The 18,649-nt window shown below is 47.4% G+C and overlaps 2 long non-coding RNA genes across 2 annotated transcripts in view; one reads left to right on the forward strand and one right to left on the reverse strand.

Annotated features, from left to right (window-relative positions):
- The window catches only part of LOC102549836 (uncharacterized), a 162,011-nt gene that overhangs the window by 63,695 nt on the left and 79,667 nt on the right, over nt 1–18,649 (reverse strand). The gene's annotated exons all lie outside the window — the stretch shown is intronic.
- On the forward strand, nt 2,455–18,465 carry LOC108352157 (uncharacterized). The gene is made up of 4 exons (XR_001840323.3): nt 2,455–2,619; nt 4,881–5,094; nt 9,725–9,871; nt 18,236–18,465. It is a non-coding gene; the product is annotated as an uncharacterized LOC108352157 (long non-coding RNA).

Below are 18,649 nucleotides of genomic sequence, written 5' to 3' on the forward strand. Positions count from 1 at the left end.
GACACCTGCACTTACTCCTACACCCCAGCTCTCAGCGCTTTTGCTCCTAGAGGGTCTTGGCTTCCTTACCTCCTCTCTATGACAAAATAGGACAACACGTGCAACCAGGAGACCAAACTCCAACTCCCCAAGCATGGCTGGGCCTATACAGGTATCCGTCTGGTAGAAAGAGGGAGGGTGGGGATCAAAGACTGTTCCTCTCCTCTCCCACTACTGTTCAAACAGCCCTGTGGGGTCCTTGCTCCGGGAGCCTATGTGATACCAGGGCTCAAATCTGAGGTTTCTAAGAAAATGCTACTAGCATCAGTGTAAGACCTACCCAGTTGAATGCTCTGTCCTAGATTCTATGAAAGAAAAAGATAACAGAGGGGTTGGGGAGACCGCTCGGTGGGTAAGAGCACTTGGTGCACAAGTATGAAGACCTCTTGTTGAAACCCAGCACTCACATAAAAAGCTGTGTGGGTGTGGCTACACATGAGCCTTTAACCTCAGGGCCGTGGAGGCAGAGACAGGAGCATCCCCGGGGTTTGCTGTCTGCCCGTCTCTCTTTAGGTTCATTGAGAGACCCTGTCTCAGGAAACAAGCCAGAGAGTAACAGGACAGGACACCCGATGTCCTTCCTCTAGCCTCTTGAGGGAAGGGGGATTTTTTTTCCTTTAATTTAGAAGGTCAAATTAATTGTCAGTTCACCAAAATAGATTGCAGGCTGGTTCTGGCCCAGAAGCCTGTTTGCCAACCAATGGTCAAGAATCAAATATCTAAAAGGAATCTCTCTGAGAGCTTTCTTTTGAAGGGAATATACTCCTTAACCACAGTAACACTTGGGTGTATGAACAGATAAACCTCTGGAAAACTTAGCATTCTCGGATTAACTCGTGAGAGAAGCAAATGCTGCTTCACAGACCTGAGACCTACGAGAAGACCATGGATTTGCCAAGATCCCATAGGAAGGACTTAAAGCCAGCGAGTACTGACTTCAGAGACTCAAGGCCCTGTGTATGTATGTATGTATGTATGTATGTATGTATGTATATATATATATATATATGTATATATGTATCACCATTAATGGTGTATCAAAGAGAAGTGGGTGGCTAGAAGGGTTCTGAGAAGCCACCACCACTGTGCTTTGTGGAGTAATTTGGAGAACCTTCCCGTCAGAAGGGGCCCCACTCTCACCTTCTGTGGCAGTTCCTCCTCCAAATATTTTAATCCATGGCTCCAACAGCCTCCCAGGATTAGGTGGGGAGGGGATGGGTACATGTTATTACCTTTGAAGGGCCACCTTATATGGTGAGCCATGGAACTGAGTTTAAGGGGTAAGTCAGTGCAGGGGTATGAACCTGAGACTGTTAGTTTCAACTCCAAGGGATGGATAGGCCCACTGCCCAGTGAGGTTCTCACCCAGCTTCCTCAGTGGGGTTTCTGTCCCGTAAGCCTTGGCCTTCTTCAGATAGTCCATTTCTGTCCTTCCTCGGCCTCCACTGTCCAGGCTGGATACAAAATGCCCTCCCCATATTGGGTCTCCCTCCTGCTGCCACCCAGACAGAATTCCACTCAAAACGGGGCCCCCAGGGAAAAGAGACATGGGTGGTGGCTTTTGGTTTTAGGCCCACTGCCTGATTTCCTTTCCACCCTGGGCACCGAGGTACCTCTGGGCAGAAGATCGCCCTGCCTGGCTGCCTCCAGCCCCACCACGCCCAGAAGAAAGCTGTGGATCCTGGACAGAAACCCAACCAGAACCGGGGAGAGCTGTCTGGTTCAGCAGCCCTCTGCCCTCTAGACAGGCACGCAGGCTTCCTAATCCTCAGGACTTCAGGAAAAGAAGGCCAGACCTCCTGCTTGCTCTCTCAAGAAGCTGTGCACACAGGAGGCGAGCTTTTCATTATGTAAAGCACTTGGCTCCTTCTTCCTCTCTCTCTCTCTCTCTCTCTCTCTCTCTCTCTCTCTCTCTCTCTCTCTCTCTCTCTCTGTCTCTCTGCATCCTGCTAGCAATTTTGTATCCGTTTTGGGAATTCCAGAAACATCTGCAATTGTCTTTTGTCCAACCACACATGTGCAGGCTGAAGGGCTCGGTCATGTTACTACCTGCAACACCCAAGACACAGAAAAACCTGGCCACCACCCTTCAGGATTGCACCTGCCCCCTCCCGTAGAGACCATGCACTTCTCAGAAGCCTGGGCAAGGGCTGCCTGGATAGGAGGGTTGGTTGGCACTTTACAAGTCTTCTAATAACACAGACAGCACAGGCCCAGCTCCCCCCCACCACATCCCCAGCTTTGTGTGGCAAAGGCAAGAAAGACTGGAAAGGGTGTGAGTCGGCTACACTGAAGATCCAGTCACAGTCACCATGCTCCTCCCCCTCTTCCTCAGTGGTCCAGTCAGCCCTTATGACTTCACACAGATCTGTTAGTTGCTATGGCTATTTCAACAACAAACAAACAACACTCTACTCCCCCCCAAGGAAAACAGGGTCTCCAGTAGCCCAAGTCACACCTGAATTTGTTGCAAAGCCAAGGCTGGCCTAAAGTTCCTGGTCCTCCTGCCTCAGCTTTCTGAGTTCTGGGATTAAAGAAGTTTGCAACCATGTCTGGCTCCAGATGATGAGCACCCTAACTGTAAGGGACCTTCCTCCCCGGCCAGATCCCCTCTTCCTGCCTCTCTGGCCTTAAATTCAGTCCGGAAAGTCTCTACTCGCCTAGTTTTAGTATCTCAATTAAGCAGCGCCATGTGCTATGTCTGGGAGACTGAAGAAAAGATACTCAGTTCTTAAACACGGGCTATGAATATTCATGATTAGCGTCAGAGTTCGGCCCCAGCATCTATCTTCTCTCAATTCTTCAGCTATGGGTCCATCCGCATAGCTGTCTCTCACCAGACACACATGTTTATCCCCAGGCCCCACAGGGCCAACCCCTGTGCTCTCACCTCACTCAGAGATCAAGGACATAGTCTTGTCAGTTTCCTTGTTCACGGGCTGTCGTGGTTGACTCCTTTAACTGGACAAGATCTAGAGTCCTCCCGGAGACAAAGCTCTGGGCAGGTCTGTCAGGGAGTTTCTAGGAAGGGAATGAAGCCAAGAGCGAGGAAGTGACATGCCCAAGGTCGTACGGCTCCTTGGAGGACAAATCTACTTCCTGCCAGTGCCGTATGGCTCCTCTGAGTATACCCACATTCCAGAAAGGGCCCTGTGCACACCGAAGAGAAGATCCCCGACCCCGTGCACGGTCACCATGGTTCCAACCATGGGCCTACCCTGTGCTCTCATTTCCTTCTGTGTATAATCCAAGTCTTCCCCAAAGGCAGAGGACACTCTTCAGGGGACTCCAGGGCAACAGACGTGATTAAAGCTGGCTAGGGATGAGGATGAAACAGAGAGAGAGGAGCTGTGACAGGCCCAAGGAGGTGGCACTTTTCGGTTCCTGAATTCTGCAGTCATGGGGGGAGGGGAGTGGGGATGTGAAGTCTGACTTTACAGGGTCCTGGAAGCCAAGGCAGAGATACAGGGTTTCATAAGAAACACCCACCGTTTAAATCCTGGCCGCCAACCCAAAGCATTTTAGTACGAGGTACGAGTTAAGAGCTAAACACACCCAAACTCGAGCCTCTGGGACTCTGGCTTACGAAACCCCCAGGAGAGCCTTTCTGGTTGGAAGATCACTTTTGGAGGCAAAGGAAAGCATCCTGAGATTGGGGACAACTTTAGAAGTGAACATGGCTTTTCTGGCATATGACAGAACTTCTGACTGGGAGGCCATGTCAAGTCACCTAAGGAAACACGTCTCTTCCTGGATGCACAAGGCCCACATTAGCCCCATTCGGCCTTGTAGGGCACGCTCGGGGAAACCGGATAGCAGAAACAAGCCGGTGGTGGTGTTTCTAATGAAACTCTCTAAGTACCCTTATCAACTAACCATGGTTCTGATTTGAGAGTAATACCGAGGATAATAAATTAAAGGGTGGGGGGCACCCCAGCGGCAGCCAGCTCCAAGTCATTCTCTGACTGAGCATCCTAAAATTCAGACAGGCGTACACGGGAGAAATGACCCTTGTTATCATGGCCGGCCCATCTCCCACTTCCCGTCCTATCCCATCCATAAAACACAGTGATTTACAGAGTCCTAGGGAGGGAACCTCTCGCTTCCCCTCTGCAAGATTTATTTCTCTTTAATGGGCTGCCATGTCTCTCCACCCTTTCTCATCTCTCCCTCCGAGAGTGTTTGCTCTCTGTCTCCCTCCTCTGCTCTGCCTTCTTCAAACAGGCAGCCTGTCACTGCGCAGAAATGCTTAAAAACAAACAAACAAACAAAACCCAAGCCAGAGGAAGCCACCTTCAACCCAGGTCTGGCAGACAAGGGATTGTTTCAGCACCCACCTGGCTTTTATTGGGGAAAAATAAAATACTTATTACGGGGAATAAGGTTGGCCTTCGGATAAAGAATGGAACTGTGGCTCAGAGCGTGGCTGGGCCCTGGGGATGAGGCCGTGAATTCCCACAAGGGAGACACAAGTGATTTATGTTTCATGCGCACAGCTCGGGGACTAATGGAGACTGGGATCTATAATTAGGCAGCCACTGCAATTACTTCAAATTCCTACCCTTTCTTACCCCCTCCACAGGCTTGTCTTCCCAATAAGCAATTGCCTGAACCCTGGAGGCACGAGGTTAGAGAGGGAAGGAAGGGCTTAGAAGTTACATGCCCGCCTATGAAGGTCCCTGCCTCTGCCTAGGAAAACATCTCCTCTCTCCTGGGGATGGGAAGGGAAGGAAAAAACCCAGTGTGAATAATTACAAACACTTGTCTGTCATTCTTTCCTAAGCTTTTTGATTGACGTTCGCGCGTTTTGATCCTTGCAACGACTTCTGCTTGGTCCATAGGATTCCACCCACAAAGGAGGAACTGAGGCCCGGAGCCCATCCCCAAGAATACATGGCTAGAGAGGAACAATTTTGATTTCATCCATATCTATCAAGATTGTCTGAATTCAGAAGATCAAGCAAAGAGAAGTCATCAAATAAATAAGGAGCTTGCTGCATAATCACGAGGACCTGTATCCAGATCCCTAGCATGAGCTCGTACGCAAAAGGCTGGGTAGGTATGGAGCACTCACATGCATAAACACAGGAAACACACACACACACACACACACACACACACACACACACACAGAGAGAGAGAGAGAGAGAGAGAGAGAGAGAGACACCAAAAGAAAGTATAAAGTTCAAATGACATTTTTGAGATTCTATCTCAGATGACTTTGGGACAAAAAGAGCCAAGCGTGTATTCTGTTAAGTCACATTTTTTTTTTCTTTTCAACAACGGGAGAGATCTCCTGACTCCTCCCCCATGGCATCCCAGAATTATGTCCTTTCTCCTCCCTTGGGGCCTCAAATGCCTTTTAATTGTTGCAATGACTCCCTCCACAAGGAGAGCCGTTGTGCAGACACTGTCAGGCATGATAGATTCCAGATCACCCACAGCTCTGGACAAACTCCCCGCAGGCCAACTAAGCCAGATGGCCCTCTTGGGAAGGGGAAAGCTGGGCTGGGGTCCTCAGCCCTGGGAACCACCCCAACCTACTCAGAAAGAAGACTCTCCATGTCTTATGTGTTGCTACATTGGTACCGAGGACCACGTCTACTCTGATAAGCAGGACCAAGTTTGTGAAGTGAAATGAGCATTTCTGAAGAGGCACACGTGTGTGTGTGTGTGTGTGTGTGTGTGTGTGTGTGTGTGTGTGTGAATCTGACTGCACCAGCCTTGGCCCATAGGAAGGCAAGTAAAAGCAGGTCTCTGGCTGAAGGACTCCACCCACATCTAACAAGGCCAGCATAGATCTCAGGCTTGGTAGACCAGTAGGCTCATCTGCCTTTCCCATTTTTATTCCCATGAAAATGCTCTTGCTGGGTGCTTGCATACTGGAGGCACCAGGGACTTCTGCATGTTCCCTTTTGCTTCACTCATTCAAGCAATTTTCTGGCCCCCTCTGCAAAGACTGGTTCATTATTCCTGCCTTAGAAATACAAAATGCAGTCTTGAGCTGAATCTCACCCAGCACATCTCAGGGTATGATAGATTCCTTGGAGAGAGTAAATGAGACCCTTCCAGAGCTAAAGGGATAGCTCAGTAGAGAAGGTGCAAGTTTGTATCTGTAGTTCTCACATAAAAATCTGGGTATGGGGACAAGGATCTGTTGCTGTGGGAACCAGGGCTGTGGAGACAGGTAGATCCCAGGGAAGTTGCTGAACAGTCTGTCTGACCACATAGCAAACTCCACATTCAATGAGGAACCCTGTTTCAGAAAACAGTGATATAGGGTCACTGAGGTGGCTCAGTGGGTAAAGGTGCTTGCTGCCAAGCCTGGTGACCTGAGTTCAATCCCCAGGACTCACATGGCACAAGGAGAGAACCAACTCAGACAAGTTGTTCTCTGGCCTCCATACACTGGGCTGTGGCAGGCCTGGGTGTGTGAGTTGATGTGCATAGAAATGAATGGGTGGATGAATGGGTGAATGTAAATTAAAAAGACAATAGAAGATACTGGACATTAACCTCTGGCCTCTACATACACAAACAGGCAAACCTGCAAACATTTATACATATGCACCAATACCACACACGTGCAACAACCAGACCCTTGCCAGAGACGTAGGGATCAGAAAGTTCTGATACTTATTTTGGCTGCTAAGTTCAGTTTCTTCCCTCCTGGGTCGCCCAGTCGTCCATGAGGCAGAGGCAGGGAACCACTTCTACCGTCAGGAGGATGCCCCACAATGCCATGCAAGCACTCGCCTTACACAAGGTAGCTACTTAATCACTCATGTGCTTAAGTGTACCCAAGGGTTTCTGCAGGGCTCTTTTTGAGAGGAAATTCTGGACCATTCAAAGGAAAGATTCTCTTACAGAGTTCCCAATCTTGTACTTACTGATGTGGGCTCATTTATTTTGTGTGTTCTTGTGTGCATGCACCTGTGTGGAGGTGTGTGAAAGTGTGTGTGTGTGTGTGTGTGTGTGTGTGTGTGTGTGTGTGTGTGTAACATCAAATGTCATTCCAACCACTTTTAAAATTTCATTTCTGCAGAGCTGCTCTGGTGCTTACAAGCAGGCTATGTTGGCAGGAGAGCAAGCACCAGCGGTCTGTCTGCTTCTGTATCCCCAGTTCTGGGATTATAAGCTCACAACACCATGCCTGGTTTTTATTCGATGTGAGTTCTGTGGCTAGAACTCAGGTCAGTCCTCGTGCCTGCAAGGCAAGCATTTTTCCAACTGAGTTTGCTCATCCTCTTTGGCAGAAGGAAGATCTGCCTTATGTATTAGAGGAAACTCAGTAATATCTCCTGGCTCAGGAGACAGACATCAGTTGCACCCTCTCCTCCATGAGCAACCAAAGAGGTTTGCAAACATTGCCATGTTCCTGTGGGGGAAGAAGAGGGAACTGATCAATTCTGGCTGATACCACTGACCTGCTGGTAAAGGTATGGCTAAGAAGACTGTCTCTTTCAGAGGACCCACAAGATCACCCCTCCCGGGCAATGAGAGTGAAAATGGGGCTTTCTAGAAATCTCAAGGTGACCCAGCAAGGGAGTGCAATGGCTTCCTGCATCCAGACAAGATCAGCCTTCTAGAGTTCAGTCCTTGGTTGGGGCAGAAGAAAGAGATCCTGAGGAAATGAAAGCTAAACTCAAACACCGTTCAGAAGCCAGGAACAGGTTCCAAGCCATCAACCTGTTAAAAAAGATGAACCTGTCTTTGCTGTTTTTGTGCTTTTTGGGTTCTTCTTGGCCAGCATTATTAACTCCAGCTCTCCCAACCCACACCTCCCTTTGTCCTTTCTAAGGAAAGGTCTCTTTAGGTTTCATTTCCATACAAGAAGAAAGACAAGCCTGCAAGGCCTGAGCTGCTGGCATTTGCCTGGGCAGGCAATAGATAGCACAGCTTCTAAAGCAGTGGTTCTCACCCTGTGGCCTGCGACCGTTTTGGGAGTTGAATGAACCTTTCACAGAGGTCATATATCACACATCCTGCATATCAAGCGTTTACATTATGATTCAGAAAAAATAACACTTATGACGCAGAAATGAAATAATCGGGAGTCACCACAACATGAGGAACTGTGCTAACGGGTCACAGCATCAGGAAGGTTGAGAACCATTGGTCTAAAGCTATCCTGAGGCTGGAGTGGAATGGGGACCTTGATTCAGATGGGGTGAGGAGACGGGAGTCTGATAATTCCTGACAAATGAAGAAAGTGCGACACCATGTGTGGCCATGACCACCCAGTGGGATGCAGGCACTATTTTGTGTGTTCATTCCTTTGAGACAGAAAGGGAGGACCACAAATAGGTGAGGAAGCAGGTGCCACTGGGTTCAGGAGATAGACCCTGCCTGCAGGGGGCACCAGAGGAGCCTGGTGGCAGGTACTTGTCAAAGCAGTAACAGATATGGAGGGCAGGGAGGGGACCCTATAGGACCCCACCTTGTCCTGTTTGTTAGGTATCTCTCTTCTACATGCAGACAGGACTCTATGTCCACAATGCAATTACTTCGCTTTCCTCTCCTGACCCACACTGTCCCGGGCAGAAGGTACCAGGAGGGCTGCACCAAGAAGGTGAACAAGACCAAGTAGAGACATGGGCAGACACAGGACAAGCAGGGCATCACCAGACTCTGGGGGAAAAAAATAAGCATGCTATCTCACTAGTGATGTTTTTGTAATTTTTGTTTTGTTTTTTGTTTTAAGACAGGGTTTCTCTGTGTAGCCCTGGCTGTCCTGCTACTCACTTTGCAAATCAGGCTGGCCTCGAACTCAGAGATCCGCCTGCCTCTGCCTCCTGAGTGCTGGGATTAAAGGTGTTCACCACCCTATTAGCCCAAATGCTTGAATTGCCCTAGATGCACAGAACACATGAAACTCAAGACGGATGATCAAAATGCGAATGCTTCACTCCTTCTTTAAAAGGGGAACAAGAATACCCTTGGCAGGGAATAGGGAGGCAAAGATTAAAACAGAGGCAGAAGGAACACCCATTCAGAGCCTGCCCCACATGTGGCCCATACATATACAGCCACCCAATTAGACAAGATGGATGAAGCAAAGAAGTGCAGGCCGACAGGAACCGGATGTAGATCTCTCCTGAGAGACACAGCCAGAATACAGCAAATACAGAGGCGAATGCCAGCAGCAAACCACTGAACTGAGAACGGGACCCCCGTTGAAGGAATCAGAGAAAGGACTGGAAGAGCTTGAAGGGGCTCGAGACCCCATATGAACAACAATGCCAAGCAACCAGAGCTTCCAGGGACTAAGCCACTACCTAAAGACTATACATGGACTGACCCTGGGCTCCAACCTCATAGGTAGCAATGAATATCCTAGTAAGAGCACCAGTGGAAGGGGAAGCCCTTGGTCCTGCCAAGACTGAACCCCCAGTGAATGTGATTGTTGCATGGAGGGCGGTAATGGGGGGAGGATGGGAAGGGGAACACTCATATAGAAGGGAAGGGGGAGGGGGAGGGGGATGTTGGCCCGGAAACTGGGAAAGGGAATAACAATTGAAATGTAAATAAGAAATACTCAAATTAATAAAGAAAAAAAAAAAAAGATGTTCGCCACCACCACCTGACCTCACCAATGATTTTGTATGAATTACCTGTTAAGACTCAAACAACTGGGTATATGCTGGACTTCATATACAGACTCTGTTATTAAAATTGGTTTCAGGGCCAGTGAGATGGATCAGTGGGTAAAGGTGTCTGTCACCTAGCCTGACAACCTGTTCAGTCCCCAGAAAGGAGAAAAGCCTATTCCTGCCAGCCCTTCCGACTTCCACACACAGTTACCTGTTTGCCTTCCCTGCTTTCTACACACGTAAGTAAATAAATAAATAAATAAATAAATAAATACGAAAAAAAGGGTTAAAAAAAGAATAAAATGGGTTTTGTTCATTTCCTTTTCTCTTCCCTATTTTTCATTTTTGTTGATATTTATTTAATTGATTTTATTGATGCAGAATGAGATATTTATTTAATTGATTTTTTTTTTAAATGCAGAATGTTTCTATGCAGCTGGACTGGCCTGCTATTCCCTATGCAACCCAGCAGGCAGGCCTGGGATAGTTACTGAGCCTCTTAACAATGCTTTTTTGCTCCTTTGAACGTGGCCATCAGGAAGTTGAATGCGTAGTGTGGTACTTCATTTCTAAGGGAGTGGTGGCTGTAGGCTGAGCTCACGTAGCTACTCTGTACCCTCGCTTCCGATCCTCCCTAAAGAGCTTCCTAGACTCTCTGGGCCATTCCTGGACTCTAGCAACCTGACTCCGTTAGCTCAACAGTCTAGAGCGCTTCTGTGGGAAACCCCAAAATGAGTGAGAGCTTGGATCCTACATAGCCCAGAGAGCGGAGGATCCAAAATCATAGAAACAACAACGATGTCCCAAAGCCACTGCCATGTTGGAATTGTTCCATCAAACAGTCCACAAAGCTCAGTTTTCACCATTTACTCAGAAGTAGCTTTTCTGGTTCTGCATATCATCCCGTTGGTGGCTCTAACCCTGCTGCCTGCTGCCTGCTGCTCTCTTATCCAGGGCAGCGTTTTTACTTGTCTGACACGGCCTTTAGAAGGAGAGTTTTTGCTAAGCTTACACATCCTGCACTCCAAGCCAGCCCTTGCCTTGGCCTAGGGCTTCCAATTAGGGCAGGCTTAGAAGAGAGCAATACGGGAAGCTGGGAAAGGGCAGTCATTATCAAAAACCACTACACGGAGTCTGCCTATGTAAGACAGTAGGAGTGGGGCGGCGCATGCGCAGCAGTAGGGATGGGGGCGCATGCGCATGTGGAGGATTGAGGGCTGTGATTTCTCGTGTCTTCCTGTAGCTGTCCATCTTATTTATTTATTATTTATTATTTATTTATTTATTTATTTATTTATTTATTTTGGTTCTTTTTTTCGGAGCTGGGGACCGAACCCAGGGCCTTGCGCTTCCTAGGCAAGCGCTCTACCACTGAGCTAAATCCCCAACCCTGTCCATCTTTTTTTTTTTTTTTTTTCGGAGCTGGGGACCGAACCCAGGGCCTTGCGCTTCCTAGGCAAGCGCTCTACCACTGAGCTAAATCCCCAACCCCTCATCTTATTTTTAAGAAAGGGTTTTTCATGGAATTCAGACTTCAGAGGACTAGCTGATTGATTGGCCAAACAGCCCCTAGGTATCTGCCTATCAACACACCCAGAGCACCGAACTCACCGTACAGTACTCAGTGTTTGCATGGGTGCTGGGGGTTCAAACCCAGGTTCTCATGCTTATGCGGCAAGCATTTTAGATACCAAACTTTCTCTGCAGTCCCTCTATGGATTTCTGAAGAATATTCTTTAGCTTAAAACTCCCAATAAAATAAGTTATTGCTCAGTGTTATGGTGTGAAGGGATTCCCCACAGAGACAGCTCGAAGCCTCCAAGAGGCACCCCCTCTTTAAGTTTCTGCGGATTATTTGGTGTCACAACCGGTTGGGGCCGTGCACAAAGGACGGTGGGAGGAGGGGCACTTCAGGCATCCAATAGAAGTCAGAAATGCCACAATATACAGAAAGCCCCTACCTACCCTCCCCACCCGCAAAGCTCAGAATTCTCCAGCTTTAAGTGTCATCAAGTGCCCAGTTTGAGAAACTCTGACCTAGAATACCGAAGAGATCGGTGTGCCCCCATTTCCCAAAGCCAAGCCGGAGCTTGCTGTAATCTCTGGCATCAAGGAGGATCCATCCTCCCTCAACACCACGTTCCAACAAACAGACCTGGGAGTGGATCCAGGAAAACCTGAAGGATGAGGGCAGGAACACCAGAAGAAGGAAGACAGTACCAACATGATTAAATAAATTAGCCCCGCTAATTACTGAGTGTCTAACTTAGCACCTGGAGCAACAGCTGGGGGTGTACAGAATTGAGCAAACATCACCCCAGGCTCCAGCAGGCTTGGGGGTTGCTGAACTGCTCCTCACTACCTTCCTCCAGCATAAATCACAGACGCATTAAGCAATAGAGTCTTGGTGCAGAGTGTCTGCCCCCTGGAGGTGGGTTCCCTGTAGGAGGTGCCTCCCGCACCTGTAGCCCTCAGAGGGCTACTCAGGGCAAACCTTCCTCACCAGCTGAGGGCCCAGCTTCCCAAGTGCTGTCTCCTGAAGCTTTCCAGCCTTCTGCCTCCACAAAGACTGCTCATCACCTGCTTACAAAATACCCATGAAATAGTATTGACCAGTGCCCTTAGAAAGCCATATCAGCTTTTCCACTCAGTTCCTCTGGGCTCAGCTACACTTTCTCAATTTCCCAATTCTAGACAATCTCTGTTTTACAAGGTGTTCTCAAGGAGACACACAGCCTTGCCTAGGACGTCCCTCCCAGAGCTGCCACCGTAACGTCCAGCTAAAGCTGTCTGAGCTGGCAGTGGCACCACGCTACTTGGTTGATTTTATGAAACAGCAGTGCGGCTGTCATGCTGACTACAGGGCCCCAGGCAGCTCCCCAGGATCATGATGCCGGCACCCCAGCGACTTAAATGAGCTGCACCTCAGACACGTGGCTACAGAGGAGGAGCATGGGAGTCCCACTCGGAGACCACGATTGAGTTTGATTTACGAACTGCTATTTAAGTGATTCCCCAAGAGTCTGTATCTTGCTGGGTTGAGTGGCAGCATCCGGGATGACCCTCAGAACCTGTGGGTGCGTCCTTATTTAAAAGGAGAGTCTTTGCCAACGAAATTCAGAGTCTGCAGATGCAGACCTGAGTATTCTACTTCCTGGAGTTTTAGCAGCAAATAAGGAGAGAGTGCCTCTTCCTGTGAACGAGTAGGAGACAAGGCTAATCCTTAGTGTATGAGTAAATACGGCGTTTGGGAAGAGTGAGGGAAGATTACCAACCTGCCCCTAGTCAACTACGCAGCCATGGACATATCCATAAAAAATATGGAGCCTAGACTTGCATTATTGACTTATTGGCATGTGTGTGTGTATGTATATGTATGTATATATGTATATATATGTATGTATATATGCACATGTGTATATATGCATATATGCATATGTGTATATATGCATATGCCACCCTCCCCAAGTGTTACTCTCAGAACTCCCATAACAGCCCCTGAGAATCCCCATCCTCAATTCCCTGTGCACCACTTTAGATCTCTGTGGCCTGCTTTTTCTTTCCCTCTACACCCTCGCTCTTCCCAAACTCCATATTTATTTGTATACTAAGAATACTAGCCTTGTCTCCCACTTGAACATATGAAGAGGTATGGCCTTCTTCTTTCTCCCTAAAACTCCAGTAAGGAAACTATGCAGCACAAATTGTCGCTTAAGACCATCTGATGAGACAAAAATCTTTAGTTCCCATGTTCGAAACCAGAGGAAGTCAAGAATATTATAATCTCATTCTTGAGTGGTTTTTTTTTCCCCCAAGTAAAATCTCCCTGAGCTAGTAAGGACGTTGACACACTTACACTGGTGACCTTGTAAGTTAGGGTTTGTCTTTGGGGGAATATGGGAATTTTTCTCCATAGGGAAATCCCTACACTCCCCATAGATAAATAAAGCAATTGCCTAAAATGTCCCTAAATTTCTAACAAGTGGTTTCTTGTTTGTTTTTTTTGTCTTATCACAGCGTTTTCTATCTCCCGCTGCTAGCACTTTCTTCATGGAAATGCAGACCCAGGTGCACAGTGGGGGAAGTGCCAGCAGGGTAGCATGGTACCTCAAGATGTAGAAGCTGTGGGGACGAGCACAGGAATGCTATTACCCTGGGAAGACAGTGTCTGTGGGAGGATGGCCAGCACTGAGGCTTGGAATGTTCCTGCATTGTCAGACCTAGTAGGACCTCCTTTTTAGGGACTTTTTAGGGACTCTAGGCTAGTGTGCCTTCCACACAGTACAGCTGCACTGTCCTACTTAACACCGTCAACCTGATGCAGACCTAGAGTCACATGAAAAGGGAGTTTCAAATGAATTAATGCCTTGATCATGCTTGTTGATGAGCACACCTGTACAGAATTGACTTAACCACCTCGGTTGACACAGGAGAGCGTAATCTACTGTGGGCAGCACCATTCCCTAGGTAGGTAGCCCTGGGCTATATGAGAAAGCTAGCTAAGTATGAGCCGGTATTTCCACTTCAAGTTCTCGATTCAAGTTTCTGTCCTGACTGTCCTTGATGATGGACTGTGGCCTGAAAGCGTAAGCCATGGAAACTCTTTTCCTTCCCAGGTTGCTTTTGGTGACCATGGTTTTTAATCACAGCAACAGCGACCAAAGTAGAAAACCATGCTTTGGTCAATGGGCACTGGACTAGAGCTCTGGCCTCTATGAAGGGCAGACACAGAGCCTTCCTCTTCACTTGACCACACCGTACCTTGACAGTATCATCACAGGCTTCTTTATGGCTGGAGTAATGAGCGGGGGGTCTTTGATGTAGCGGGTATTTATAGGAGGAAAATATGTGGAGCCACGGGTGGATTTGAAGGTTTTCGTGAAACTGTGTCTCGCTCTAAAGAGAGCCAAAGCTATTATCTGTATTCCAGTCTGCATTCATTCAGAAAGCTATTCAGGATGAGGCTGCTTCTGAAGCCAGTTCCTGAAAGTTGCTGAGTCACCACTGTGTGATTAGAGTCCAGAGACCATGTTTGAATAGGAGACTCTTCCCTCAGAAGACGAAGAAGAGAACAGCTGAACCCTGTCTTTGTGGGAGGGAGGTCCTCTCCTGAGCTGTCAGCATTTCTTCTGCTTCCAGATGCAATGTACCCCACATCGCCAGCTCCACCATCTCTCGTCATATATCCATGGTATTGGTTCATTAACAGTCGGGAGCACTGACAAGGCAATGAGAAAGGGTGGCGACTGTAAAGATATCAGCGAGAAGAGAGATTTTCCCAGGAGTGCCAGAAAATTGAACTGTTTTTATTCACGTGTGGGACTGAGTTAATTATTTATTGAGAGGTGAGAGACAAGCTTGGTGGCGCACACCTTTGATCCCAGCGCTCAAGAGGCAGAGGCAGGTGGATCGCTGTGAGTTCTACATAGAGAATTTTATGACAGCTAGGAAGATATAAAGAGACCCTGACTCAAAAAAACAGTTTCATAGGAGGGTAAATATGGGCATTGTGGCATAATCAGTTACATTAATTTGCTCCCAGAGGGTCGCCATTGTTGGGATGGGATCAGGAAAACCTGGGCAGTTATGGGATCTTCAACAGAGGTTAAACTGGATGAGATTAAGTGTTGAAGAATTAATGCCTTAGACATCAAGATTAAAGAGATTCAGAAGGCTCTTGGGATGGTGAGGGGGACCCCAGCCTGTACCTCAGGTAACACCAAGACCAAGGCAACTTGTAGAAGAGTTTGTTTGGGCTTACAGTTCCAAAGAGATAAGGGTCCATACATTAGGCAATGGTTGTAGCAGGCAGCAGAAAAACAGCCAAGAGCTCACATCTCAAATCACAAGCAGGAAGCCAAAGGAATGGGAAAGGTGTATGGTTTTGAACCATCAAAGTCCAACTACAGTGACACACCTCCTCTAACAAGGCCACGCCTCCTGATCCTTCCCAAACAGTTTCACCAATTGGGGATCAGTCATTCAAATACACGAGCCCATATACAGAGGCCATGTCTCACTCAAACCACCATATACACCAAGATGCTTGTAGTTTTCCCTGTTCATATTTATTGTACTTATGTTTAAAATTATTCCACATAAGCAGGGGCAGGAGTCATCACTAACGCTTTACTGTGAGTAAGGTTGCAATCCCCAAGTGCTGTACCACACCCTCACATTTAAATATACATATGTCTACATCTACACACCTAAGATAACCTAACCTAAGATTGTGTTTGTTGATGTCCCTTCAACTCAATGATTGTCTTGGTGCTTGAGTATGCACCTTAGTATTCGCATGGAAAAGATATTTTTAATGACGTGATGAATGACAGAATTAAGAAGCACACATAAAGCACTGTTTGTGTCCAGTGGGATATGCTTTGTTGGTAAGAAAAACACTCAACGATCATTGTCATCCAAACCAGCTATGTCTTTGCAAAACCAGCTACCCGTATTCATTTCATCAAATTGGTTTTTCAAGCCAAGATCTCACTACCCATGTAGCATTGGCTGACCTGCAACTCAATCTGTAGACCATGCTGGACTCAAACTCACAAGACTCAAACACAAGTAGAATATTCATTTCATAGGCTGAGGTGACTGAAAGAGGGACAGAATAAGGGAGTTCATAAAAATGGTTTCTAATTCATATTGGGAATGGAGACGCAGCTAATTCAGCAGTCTCTGCCTAGTGTGCACAGAGCCCTGGATTCCATCCCCAGCACTGCATAAACCGGGTGTGGTGTGCAGTGCGTGCCCACAATCTCGACAAGAAAGAGATCTGAGGTTCAAAGTCACCCATGGCTGTAGAGCAAGTCTGAGCTTCAGCTATTTGCAACTGTGTCTTAAAAAAAAAATTTCTGGGGCTGGGGATTTAGCTCAGTGGTAGAGCGCTTACCTAGGAAGCGCAAGGCCCTGGGTTCGGTCCCCAGCTCCGAAAAAAAAAGAACCAAAAAAAAATAAAAAAATTCTACCACATATCTCTCTACAGATTTGAGGTAGAAGCAGATAATTGAATCCACCATTTTTTTCTAACACGCCAGGCAATACAGACTATAGCAAAATGTTTTAAATGCTACTCAGCTAACTAATACATTTTTTTGTTTCAGAAAATGGTAATTTTTCATAAACTGTCAGTGTGCAATGGGCTTATTGTCTTTTCGAAATGAATGACTACATAGATCTTAATGTTAGTTCTAATTTCTAATTAAGGATGAACAGTAATAACCAGCATATAAAAGGTTTGGTTTGGGGGGGCAGGGGATGGTGAGTTGGTGCTCGTAACTTACATAAGGGAGCCCCCCTCAACTTTTGAAGATTGTGCACAGCAGTAGGAGGGTAACAACTGGAAGAAAGACCCACAGAATGCCCCTCGAGTATGGGGAAGAGACCATAAAAGACATGGGAAATAATGTTTTTGTTTCCTTTAGGTTTTTCTAATTCCAATGTGTGCAGATGAGAGAGACATACAGATAGGTAGAAAATGCTTTCAGTTTTATCTAATGCTTTCTTCTCCTCAGACTGTTAACTCGGCTCTAGGTACACTGTAGCTCGATGCTTATGGTGATGGTAACTAGTTCACGTAGCATGAGTATGGTCTTACACTGCAGGGACGTTTGCTTGATGGTCAAAGAGCCTGCCATCAGGCTGGGAGGTGGTTCAGTGGGTAGAGGCTGGCCCTGTAGGGGTGAGAAGCAGAATCTGATCCCCAGGATGCACAGACAATCAGCTGAAGTAACACACACCTGTAATGTTGGCACTCCTAAGGGAGGTGGGCGGCAGAGAATATAGAAGTGGAAGTTCACTACCCAGCCAGCCTGGAGCGGGAAAGGGCAAATCACAGAGATTTTGCGTCAAGTGAGGTGGGAGGCATAGACTGGCATTCAAGGTTGTCCTCTGACCCCCATGTGTGTGCTGCTTACATTCACACTCCGGAATACACGCATCATACACACATACACACACACACACACACACACACACACAAACACAAACAAACACATACACAAACACACACACAAACACATACACACAAAGACACTAACACACACAAACATACACACACAAACACAAACATACACACACAAACAAACAAACACACACACACACACACACACACACACACACACACACACCTCGTTTCCAAACACCTCCTAGCTGAACACACACACGCAGTGCAAAGGTGAACACTGGAAATCTATACTTAGTTGAAGTTTATAATAATCTAGATTCCTAAAATGGGATTAACTTCCTTTCGAAATGCCAAAGAGTTACCAAATTCTCAAACATCGGTGGTGGGTGTATGATCGCTTCAATTAACATGTTAATGAAAAGCCACAGAACCTGGGAAAGTGGTAAGGCGTAGTCCAGGAGTCTGGGACGGAAGGAGGCCTCTCTGCTTCAGAAAGAACATTGAGGAGAACCTCGAATTTATTTACCTTTCTCGAGCAGGGAAAAGAGTCATTAACAGCAGTGCCCCCATGTCATTAGAAGATGCTAAGAATATTCTTTAAAAACTTTTAAAGCCTGCTTGGTCTTTGGTCACCTTGCTCTCTCTGGGTGGCCCGATCGAACTAATTCTGGGATTTCTGTTTCTACAGCCATAAAAAGACGCTAATGAGCATGCCCAGGGGAACACTGGGAACCAGAGTGCTAAAGACGATGAAGAAGGCCGGCTCTGAGAAATTTCTGGAATGAGCATCGGGGATTTCAGATGCTCCAGAGACCTCACCTAACAGGAGGAGGAGGACACACCCTGCAAACCTTGTCATCTCTTGCTTGGATGCTCTCCGGGAGGAGCTGTGCAAACCACAGGCAAGTGACAGGCAAGTAACCCCAGCATCCAGCCTTGGGCCCCTTAGCCCTAGCCTCCAGGACCTGGAGGCGATTTCCTGGTCAGACCTGAGGCACACAGACCCCCTTATGAGGTTTTCCATGCCACCTCTCTGGGCAGCTCTGGCAGGCCAGCATGACTCCCTGGGGCTGCATAATTAGCAGGCCTCGAGTCACCAGGC

The sequence above is a fragment of the Rattus norvegicus genome, chromosome 10 (genome assembly GCF_036323735.1).
Source record: "Rattus norvegicus strain BN/NHsdMcwi chromosome 10, GRCr8, whole genome shotgun sequence".
Classification (NCBI taxonomy): domain Eukaryota; kingdom Metazoa; phylum Chordata; class Mammalia; order Rodentia; family Muridae; genus Rattus; species Rattus norvegicus.